This window comes from Panicum virgatum, chromosome 4K (genome assembly GCF_016808335.1).
Source record: "Panicum virgatum strain AP13 chromosome 4K, P.virgatum_v5, whole genome shotgun sequence".
NCBI classification, from domain to species: domain Eukaryota; kingdom Viridiplantae; phylum Streptophyta; class Magnoliopsida; order Poales; family Poaceae; genus Panicum; species Panicum virgatum.
In genome coordinates, this window is record NC_053139.1 from 1,013,464 (window position 1) to 1,024,367 (window position 10,904).

Here is a 10,904-nt window from a genome sequence, read left to right on the forward strand (position 1 = left end):
AGATGTATTCCTTTGCCTCGAGAGAGTTCGCGAGAGCTTGTGTGTGTCTGGAGAGCCTGTTGTGTTCAGCGAGCGCCTCCCTTTTATATCTCAAGGGGGCGCGTACATGGCCGTTGGGACCCCGACAGGTGGGCCCAACGATGTAGTACAAGATAATGTACTGTTCATAATTATGGCGTCGCAGGCGAAGGAGATCCGTTTCTTGGATTCCATTGCCTGCTCCCGGAATCCTCCGTCCGGCGTGTCTAGGCGCTGTCTTCTCGGAGCGGCGCCAGTCATAGCTAGCGGCATTGCCTGCCACGTAGCTGAACGGGCCGTGTAGCTTGCGGCGTAGAAGGCATGATGGAAAAGTGACGTGCCGTCGTATCCAATTAATGCGGCAGACGGGCTCTGCGCGGGCGCAGCACAGGCGGCTACACTGTGTACCTTGGTAATACGCGGTGCACAGTGAGGCCTGACAAAGGCTGTCCCGCGTGCCGCGGCGACAAAGCACGCCTCGACCATCTGCATTAAATGCGGTGGGTGCGCGAGTCTTCCAGCGGTAGACTTGCGCACGAGTCCGCGCCCGTGCCTCCGGGCCACGTGGCGGCTCTGGACCCCCACGCGGTAAGGGAGGTCCGGATGGACGCAGGAGGTCCCGGACCCCTATGGGGGGTCCGAGGCCTCGGCTGTCAGCTCGGAGTTTTCCTTCCTTAGGGACATGTAGCGTCTCCGGACCCATCCCCAGGCGGAGGACGGGTCTGGGGCCATTGGCTTGGTGAGGAAATAGCCTGACCCGTGGGGCCTGGCTACTCCGCCCTTTGCGCGTACGGATAACTACGCGGGTCCTGCCTTGTCGCAGCAAGAGTGGGTATCCCTGTTACAGGGTACCGACAATATCCCACTATAGCCACTAAATTAAGCGTTCTTTATCCAGCTAAACTATATAATTAATCTTTACTTATTATTAGTTTAATATTAAAATCATTGACAAAACTTAGTATTTCGTCAACGATGTAACAAGAAAATGAAGCCCAAGACATACTTTAGTACATGGATTTTTCTTGATTACATATTTATATTCAAAATTACTCATAGATTTATGTATGATGTTGAACTAGAAATGCAATTGTGAGAAGCTTCTAGAATCGTGGTTACCATGCTTCATGGTGAAATATGGAATACTCTTGAAATTAGATATTTGTATTATTAGATAAGTATGAGGAATATTCTAGAGTTACATATTTTGTAAAAAAATGTGTAGAAGGTGGATACATGGCAAAACCATATGAACTATAGAGTCCTATAAATAGTGGTGCTCCCCTCCTGAAGCGTCCCCTCATAAGAGAAGACTTAAATGTGATACCAACATCAGTCCTAAGAGGCTGATGACACATTTATTACATCAGATGGTTCATCACCGTACAACTCTACGTGGTAATGGGCAGTGAAGTGCCACTATCGCGAGGATTACCACTAAAACCCACACAACTACATTAACTACGAAGAGATGGTCATCAGAGTCTTGCGCCATACGGAACTTCCTGCGTGTGACTCTATCCACAGGCAAGGCTGGGTGCAGGACGGTACCCTACTCGACGTCTTCGGGAATGTAGTCTGGATCTTCCTCTGAAAAAAATTAAGAATGGGTGAGTACAAACGTACTCAGCAAGTCCAACCACACCCACGGAGGAGGTATAAACAGAATATAATGCACAGGGTAAATCAAAGATAAGGCTAGGGTTTAATTTGCGGAAAGCAATATTTTATGCAGGGGTTCATTTGAAAGAAAGGATTTTCAAAGCAAGTTTTTCTTGCATCGAGTAACACGTAGTGTTGACCCACACAGGATCCAAGTTTTAAGCCGCTACCGGACTCCTCATCCGCTGTAGCACACGGCATAACTACCGGACACTTTTCCCAAAACAACTCACGCCAACCCATCCCTTACCAGAATAAACACTAGTTGCGTGACCACACCGTAACTCGCCCAGTACCGTGGGTACGGCTATTTGAATAGATTTTAACTATGCAGAGGTGTGCAACTTTACCCACAAGCGGGGTACCACAGCTCAAACACCGTAGTGTCGGTGTAGATCCCAACAAAGCCATTACCCACCTTAGCTAGACCTGACTAGCCATCACGGGATCCACCAAGGGGTCATTGACCTATCACAGAGGTTTTAACCGGGGCATAAGTCACACAGAGCTAATCCCTTCTCCTTGATCACCCGTTGCTCTCAGCTCTCCTGATGGCTATCAGACTAACTAGTGGGGTTTATGCTAAGCCGTTGCCCATTCAACGGTCGAGTGGTTTGCACGATAGTGGAGTTAGGTGAGATGACACACCAACTCGGTCCTTAGTTGTGACAAGATGGATATCTCCCTTCCTTACTCTGCCACACAGACACGAGCACACCAATCGGCAAATCACACAGAAATGCCATCCATCCCGTCTAAACTCATCTTTCGAAAATTCCACATTTTCCCTTCCCACACACACTCACACGTTTTCTTTTTATAAAACAAATTGTACCGAGTTTAAGGTCCTAAGCGTTCTAGCAGCGATTAACGTCCAAACGCATTCAGACATTAATCTAGGTGGTCAAGGAATGGTTATAACAAATCAAGGGGTGGCTATCCAACCATGTTTTCAGCAGGCAAAGCATATGCAATTTTATAAAATAGGCCAATAGGTTGTGTTTATAAAAACTAGGACAAAACATGCATCAAAGGGCGGGATTGAACTTGCCGTCCTCAAATCCTTCCGGGGGTTCCTGATCGAAATGCTGTCCTTCGGGCTCGGGGTCGCAGAACTGGTCCTCGTTCGCTTGCTCGCAGTACTGCTCATCCACGGGCTCTCCTTCGTTCACACCGTGATCTACGACGTATACAAACAAGCACACAATCAAGAAAAATAAATAAAAGCTTTATCGTTGAGCTCGATTCAGAAACAAATAAGGTATGGAGATAGAAGTAATATTTTTGCGCGATTTCCTAATGGCATGGCCAAAGTTTCGGATCGATCGGAGGTTGTTTGGCACATAAAATGATAGGTTATATAAAGGTTTAGGGGTTAAATAAGGAGTCAGGGACCTATTTGTAATTATTTCTGAGAGTGGAAGGGCCTGATCATAATTTCTAGAAATATCCTGGACATACTAAAAAGGTGTAGGGGTTTATTTAAAATTAAGTATATGTGGTGGGAGGGTTTGTTTGCAAAAAGGAAAACAGGAAGGGCCTTTTTGGGAAAAAGGGTTACAAGGGTGGGGGTTCTTTAGTAAATAGAGGGAAGGGGAGGGGGTTTTGGCAAGGATGCCATCTTCTTCCTCCTCCCTCCACGGGAAACAGAGGAATGGAGGGGGCGGGCATCGACGGCGCTTGGCCGGTGACCTTGGGCCACGATAGCGGACGGGAGGAGGGGGAAAAGGAGCAGGGAGGTCCGTGGGGCCGATCCCCGGCCGCAGCTCGGCCAGAGGCGGTCCGGGGTGGCCTAGCCACGGTGGCCGGCGGGCAGCGGGCAGCGGAGAGCGTGGGAGCGGCGCTGCAAAGCTCGTCGGCGGCCCGGACCTGGGGGAAAAGGGGAAGGGAACCTCGGGGGCTCTATTGCCTACCTTGGTTTGGGCTGGGGTGCAGCGGGGAGGGGAGCTCCGTGGTGGCCGGCATCCTGGGGCGGCGGCAATGGTGGGCGGAGGAGTTGGGAGCTCGGGAGGAGGCTTGGAGCGGCGGTGGAGGTCGTGGAGGTGAAGGGCGGCGCAAGGGCCCCTTTTATAGGCGAAATAAGGCGGCGGGGAGAGCCGTGGGGCGGTGGCCGTGGTGCGGTCGGCCGGCGAGCTCCACGGGCGCCATTAATGGCGATTGGCACCACGGCAGCTCGATTCGCGGCGACACAGGGGTGACAAGACCACTCGGGCAGCGGCGAGCGGCGTGCCGAGCACTGTGGCACGTGGGGGGGACGCTGTGCTTGTCGCCGAGCGGCGCGACTGGCAAGACGGCGGCCATGTGCTCTGCGGCGGCGCGAGCGGCGAGGTGGCACAGGAGGGCGGTGGCGGTCCGGCGAAGCTCGCGAGCGGCGAAGCTCGGGGACGCGTGCATCGAGGCGGCGAGGAGATTGGCGTGCAGGGGCGCGCGCACGCGCGCGTGCACGGGAGCGGGGGTGCGCGCGGCGGTGCGTGGGGCAAGGGCGACGGTGAGCCGAGCGGCGCTCAGGGCGTGCAGCACGGGAGAGGAAGGAAGGAGAGAGAGGGAAGGAAGGAAGGAGGAGAAGGAAAAAAAGAAAAAGAGGGAAAATGGAAAAAGAGCAAAAGAAAAGGAAAAAGAGAAGAAGAGAGAGAGAGAGAGAAAGGGAGAGAAAGCGAGCGCACACCGGCGGAATTCGCGGCGGCCACTGCGGCCTGATCGGCCACGCGCGCCGCGACGTCCGGTCGGATGACGCACGCGGAGCGAGGAGAAAAAGAGAGACGGGACAGCGGTCGGAATCGGGTGTCGGGTCAGGGAAAGATTTTTGGAAGGATTGAGCTCAACGACGAAAAGAATTTTGAAAAATTATTTTTAACGTGAGATTTAATTGGTAAATTTTCAAGATGTTACACCTCCCCCTCTTGTCATACCATGGCATAAGACATCTCAAGTAGGAGATAGCAAGATTCTCATATAGTGTATTAGTGTCATGATAGGGTAGCCACATAAAAAGTGCAAGAATCTTGTATTGTACTAAGTTATAGTGAATAAAGAGTTGAGTTCGCATATAGAGTTGGTCTCTCATATTAGTGTCTAGGGGAAGTCTTCTTGGTGTAGTATGGGTATAGGGTCTACGCGAGAAGTGGTATTGACTTTGGTACCACTTCTCGTAAGTTGATGTCAAGGCTAGGGGCGCCAATTTCTCAACACGGTATTTACAGAACCGCTAAATAGGTTACGCTAAACAGGTTAGCTAGGCTATAGACTGCTATAGTTTTTCTTAGCCTCTACAAACACCAACTGTCAAATACCTTAGCCCGCTCATCAATGGCCTTGCACAGTTCCTTTGTATAATCTGAAAGGTGGGGCTTCAGGGTCTACAATGTTACAAGCTGGTTGAAGTTGAGATATTAGGATTTTGAAACAATGTCAGGATAGTGCACTAGGAAGGATTTAGAAACAATGTCAGGATAGTGCAGTAGGAAGGATAGTGCAGTAGGAATGCATGTAAGCACATGGGTAATCAGCGATTGGCACAATAGACAACACACAACCTTAGATTAGGTCCTTTCATGCTGTGCCAATTAATCAGGGAATCAGTACTATCTGATTTGGGACACCTTTAGCAATTAGTATTATATATAGAGTCTGATGTATCTGGACTGCTGAAAGATTTGGTGTTCCCTCTGTCTGATCATGTGCGATACATTTAGTTCAAGATTTTGCCTCTGAAATGCGGGTGTTGGTCACGGACCTAAAACCTCTGAAAGAGATGGTTGTCACGCGTCTTCCAGAAATGAAATGTGTGGGCATGCGAATTCAGTTTCCAACTAATAGATCCATGATTGGTGTGAGTCTCTCATCATTTTGTTACCCGGTCAACTAACCAATAATTCTCAAATCAAAGATTGCACGATATTGTTGCTGCCTTTATTTTGCTTGCTAGTTGTACCAACCATTGTCTCCAAGTGACAGCCCGGCTGAAATAAGATGACATCCACTTACAAAACTTACATGACAAGCACTTCTGTTTCGGTTCAACCCCCCAATGTCTCAAAAAAAAGGCACAAAAAAGTTGAAGATTACTACTAAAAAATGGCAGCACAAGTACCATATCTTGAAGATGGTAAGAATGCATTGTCATTGAGAAGATCTCACCACGTGTTTAAGATGGAAGGGAAACTAGAAACGCAAAGCCAGTATAGGATTTGTGCTGGGCCATCCTGGGCTGGGCCCAAAACAAGATTCAACAAGAAAAGCGTCAGCCTAGCTTGAGTTGCCATGTCCATTTTATTTCATCACGGGACTTCCACTCCTGTTTAACGGCTTGCCTGCCTTCCTTTTAGCATAAGCTAATCATGAGTGGGTTCTCTTTTTCTACCCTGCCGCCATGATTGATGTCTTGTTCCTCTTTGGCGCCACAAAATTTGAGTAATCGTCTCAACTGTGTACGATTTGAGCCCTGCACTGCACTTTTGTTGCAGTCATTAACTTCACATATTTTTGTGTCATTTTCTCCTATGTCAGTTATCCAGATTTCATGAATTTATTTAAAGGCCACCCAATCAACAGGGTCCCATAGTAAAGTAAGAATCCATGACCACATCTTTTACATGTGGTTATCACTTTGTTCATCCCTTTGGGTCAAAACTGCCGTGATGCTATTGCTATGCGAGCTAGCTGCCAGTATGGAAAATGAGCGCCCATAGTCCCATAGCCATCGTTGTTTTTCCACTTTCAAACGATTTTGTTACCAAGAAAAAAAAAAGATGACTTAGCTGCTCATCTACATCCATCACTTTTCCCCCGTCATGTTTACTTTTCTCCCTCTTGAAAGCATGCATGGCCCCCATCGTCATTATTTGGAGGCCTGCAAGCACCTCAGCATCTTTATGGCTTTGCTTCTTCTGTTTTTCACCAATTGAGAAAAATCAGACTCAGAAACTTGCACATCCACGAGCATGACAGAACAGGGCAGATACATGGAACAGGAGAGGACTCTGGACTTTGAATCTCTGGCCTTCTTTGGCTTTGGGTGCCAAGAATTTCATACAAGTCATGCATGCAGCATGGCTATCCACACACCTGGTCATGCATGCAATTGCAATCCAATGTGACTGACCGGCAGATCAATGCAGGCTCAGTCTCACCACAAATTAGGAAAGTTTCAAACATAGACGGGGAGTTATTTTCTCTTTTTAATGGTGGAAGTAGAATGTCCATCCTTTTCATTAAATGGAACTGAACGTTGACAAAGACTGCATTGCTAGTATTTTTTACACTATAATTTCCAATTTCCATCCTCTTCGGTTTGTCTAGATTCTTCCTTCTGTTGACTGGTCAATCAGGCATAAATGGAACTAAACACGCAGCGGCATGGTTTGACATGAGCTCCATGAACTCAATGGGTTCCAAGAGAGGAATTTCAAATGTATTGGGGTTTCTTCATTTATTTTGGGGGTAAATAAGCTTTCCTACTCTACCTCTTCCTATCTGTACCTTCTTGTCTACTTTTAATGAGCGACCAGCAGTCCTCCACCTGTGTTTTCAGAAAGTCACACTCATTTTACTTTTGAATTTTCATAAACGAAAAGAGGAAACTACACGTCAATAACCAATTAAAACTTATGGTGTCACATTCACTAGGAAAACATATATGTCAAGGGCAACCTGACAAGCACATCCCTGTTTTATGTAACCAAAAGAAACTGGAGAATCAAATGGTTAGGAAAAAAGCACAAAAAACATGAATTTTGTGCAATCTCTATCCATACACAGGAGTAGACCTGTATTACACACGACAGGGAAGAGTCTGAGAGTGGATAAGATGGGTTGGAATTTCATCTGGAAGATGCCAGGGGCATCGTTAATTCAGACCTAGAAAATAGAGACTTTGTGGGCGCTTGTAGTTGTCATCTCTGCTTTTTATGTTTGTTTTCTAGCTTTCTCACCTTGAGAGATATGGCTGCTGCTTGCATAATCTATTTTGGCACTACTAAATGGGATTTGGTGCGATGTCTCTTTTGCATACGACACTTGCTTCTAGATACATGTCATGTTTACTTCCTCCCACTGTTCACATTGAATGCTTACATGTTGCTCTATTGCTACAATATTACCAGTCAATCAATTCATTTACTCATTTCCAAAAGACAATCGACGTGCACAAGAAATAGAACTTTGTGACTATTCCTTCAGCAACAGTAGTTCTCTGCAGAGATAGGGTAAAAGGATAGAGTCTGATCAGAATTCAGAACAATACCAAATGCCAGTAACTGAAAACGATGGTCTAGAAACTTAGACTGCAGAGGGATGTAGAGATAGGATGTGTTAAGCAGTGTCCAATACGAGTAGTAACTTGTTGCTGCTTTCCTGAATCTAAGGGTTCTTGAAACATACTCATCATGGTGTTGGCCGCTGCACCCAACTCTCGCACTAGGAGGATTAGCGCTTTTGTGGCCAGGTGCCCTGTCGATCCATGTGAGAACATCGCCAACTAGATGTTGGCTGCCATGGCTACACAATCGTGAGCATCAAGTGACAGACAAGTACTAATCCTTGAGAAAAATAAAGGCTAAAAGCATGTAGCAGTTGTATCTTCAGTTAGTGCTCAGAGGTAGCTGGGCTTCTAAGCTGGACACTTTGCAGTTTGCATATACTAGCACATGAGATTGCTTGCAGCTGGGGCCTCTTGCATTGGATTAGAATCATCCATGTATAAGTTGTATGCACAAATTATTATCAGATATTGCTGAGTCACTTAATGTGGGAACGTTTTCTTTTAATTATTGGTCCATATTTTGAAATGATTTTCTTTTTTTTTAGATCATGTTCTGAATTGAATTTGTGTGCCAGTATATGAATAGTGTTGTTAATCATGAGGTCATACTAGTCAGAGCAAGCAGTCCAGTCTCCAGTGACTATTTACATGTTTTTCGCCTTCATTTGTCTACTTGTTTCCGGTACATAGGAAACACATGAACGAAAGGAATCCCTTTTGGCCATCATTCCTTTTCACTGAAACTTTAATGAGAATTGTTACAGTACAGTTTTAAAAAAATTATTGTTACCGTCTAATTATTATTATTTTTTGTTAAAACAGGTAAATCCGAGACCTGGGTCAGCTTAGGATGGTGCGGATAAGATGAATCTCAGTCTCACCTAATATTGTTCCTTTTCCATGGTCTCCCCAAATTCAGCGACGATAAACATTAAAAAAATGGCACGATATATATAATGCTTCTTTTCCTCTTTTGGCTGTTCAAAAGGAGTTGGCGCGCTGGCTTTGCTTCTCTCTTTGCTCGTGGGGCGACTGGACTTTTGCAGGACTTATATGGGCTTGATTTGATTTGATTAATGCAAAGGACATGATAAGCCATTTGAGCACGGCCGATCTTCAGAATCAGAAAAAGGTGTACTACTCTGTTCAGGGCCTGCAGCAGTACCTGCCATTCTTCAATTGCAGTGTAATTACCATTGCCTTTTGTTTCTTTGTTAAAACACTACTAAGGGTGCATTTGGACCCAAGTGTTAATGTCCTAATGTGTTAATCTTTAACACTAGCTTATCCAAACAGAAATGCTAATGGGATGGACTAAACTTTAACCAAGACTCAAAACTTTTAGCATTGATACGAGTGCTAACAGGTGCTAAAGTTTAGCATTCAACTTTTCTTCTTAATATATTGATGCGCAGTTCTTCTGCGCGTTCGAAAAAAAAATTTAGCATTCAACTTAAACTCATCCAAATAGACCCTAATAAAGCAGGCAACTACAGTGGTTAACTACCTGCTGATCTCTGGAGAGGCAGGGCAGGTAGGCAAGAATCTTGTAATGCCAGTTGAGGCTTCACTATCTATGCTGCTGCAAGCAGAAAACAAACAGGAGAAAACCACCATCAAGAAGGCAACACTGTTATTTCAAAAAAAAAAAAGGACAACACTGCACATACACTTGCAGGCCTGGTTGGATAGGCTGGGCAAATTGATTAAACAAGTGATTAGGACTTCATCAATGCTATTAATTCCTACTGCCGAAACTAAGGACCAATCTTAATGACTAGCCTTTTGTTAATTGTCTACAGTAACATCAACAGGTGTACTAATAACTAATTATTAGGTTCATGCACTGGTCAACTCTCTTCTCAAGGCCTGCAGCTGCCGCATGGGACAGAATTAGAATTCTCAAACCGGCGATGAGAGCGGCCAAAAGCACATTACTCAGTGGGTATTAACTTAAACTGTGTGCTGGTTGGTAATCCATCGAAGCAGGCCCTGGAGAGAGAGAGAGAGATTTGAACCCTGCACGGCAACAACTTAAGCAGCCATAAACAATCAACTGATTGGCACTGATCCGTTGCTCGCTGTAAGCCTGTGACAACAATTGCACACATGCTGCAGCGCTATTCAAACTTGAATGATGCTTGTGCTTCCAGAGGACAGAGAGGGTGATTAGTAGTGCCTGATTACTCTCTCTCTCTCTCTCTCTCTCTCTCTCTACACATGACCGTTGGGCGGGCCTGACACAGAAGGCTACAGTAACGGCTAGTACAGAAACGGGTCAACATTACATTTGCACTCAGACGAAACGGAAACGATGACAAGGGAACGGGATTCTTTGCGTTGCAGTGGTCAAGCAGTCAAGCCAGGAACCGAAGAAGAATGGTCAAAAAAAAAAGAAACCGAAGAAGAAGAAACAAGCGTGCCTGTCATCATCACGGATCAGTTTCAGTTTCAGACTTTCAGGGCATGGCTTTCCGGCTTCACCTCTCCCTCTGCAGGTATTTTCAAAAAAAAAAAAAAACCTCTCCCTCTGCAGGTCTCCATGGCCTCCCCTCCCCTCCATTGCCTGCATGTCTGACCAGTCCATGCTCCTGAATCCTTGAGTCCTGATGTGGTAACTTCTTTATTGATCGTGCACATATTTTGTTTATCTTTCTCGCATGGTAATATAAAAAATGAGAGATTGCAGGTCTGGCCACCAGGTTTCTTAATTTGGCAGGTACAATACAATTTAAAAAAAATGGTTTTACCTTCTGTCAAATGAGCTTAGACGAATGGTTTGATTGCCTGTACTGGCAACGGTAAAAAGAGGACGAGGCCGTCTGTTTTTGTCGTTAGCTTGTTTCCCGTGAACACACACGAGCGCCCTTGCTTGCCCTTGCCCTGCCCTGGCTTTGTTTTCTTTCTTTACAATGACAGTGAGGTCCTCACCGCACCAGCTGAGAGGCTGCACACAGTTTTTGAG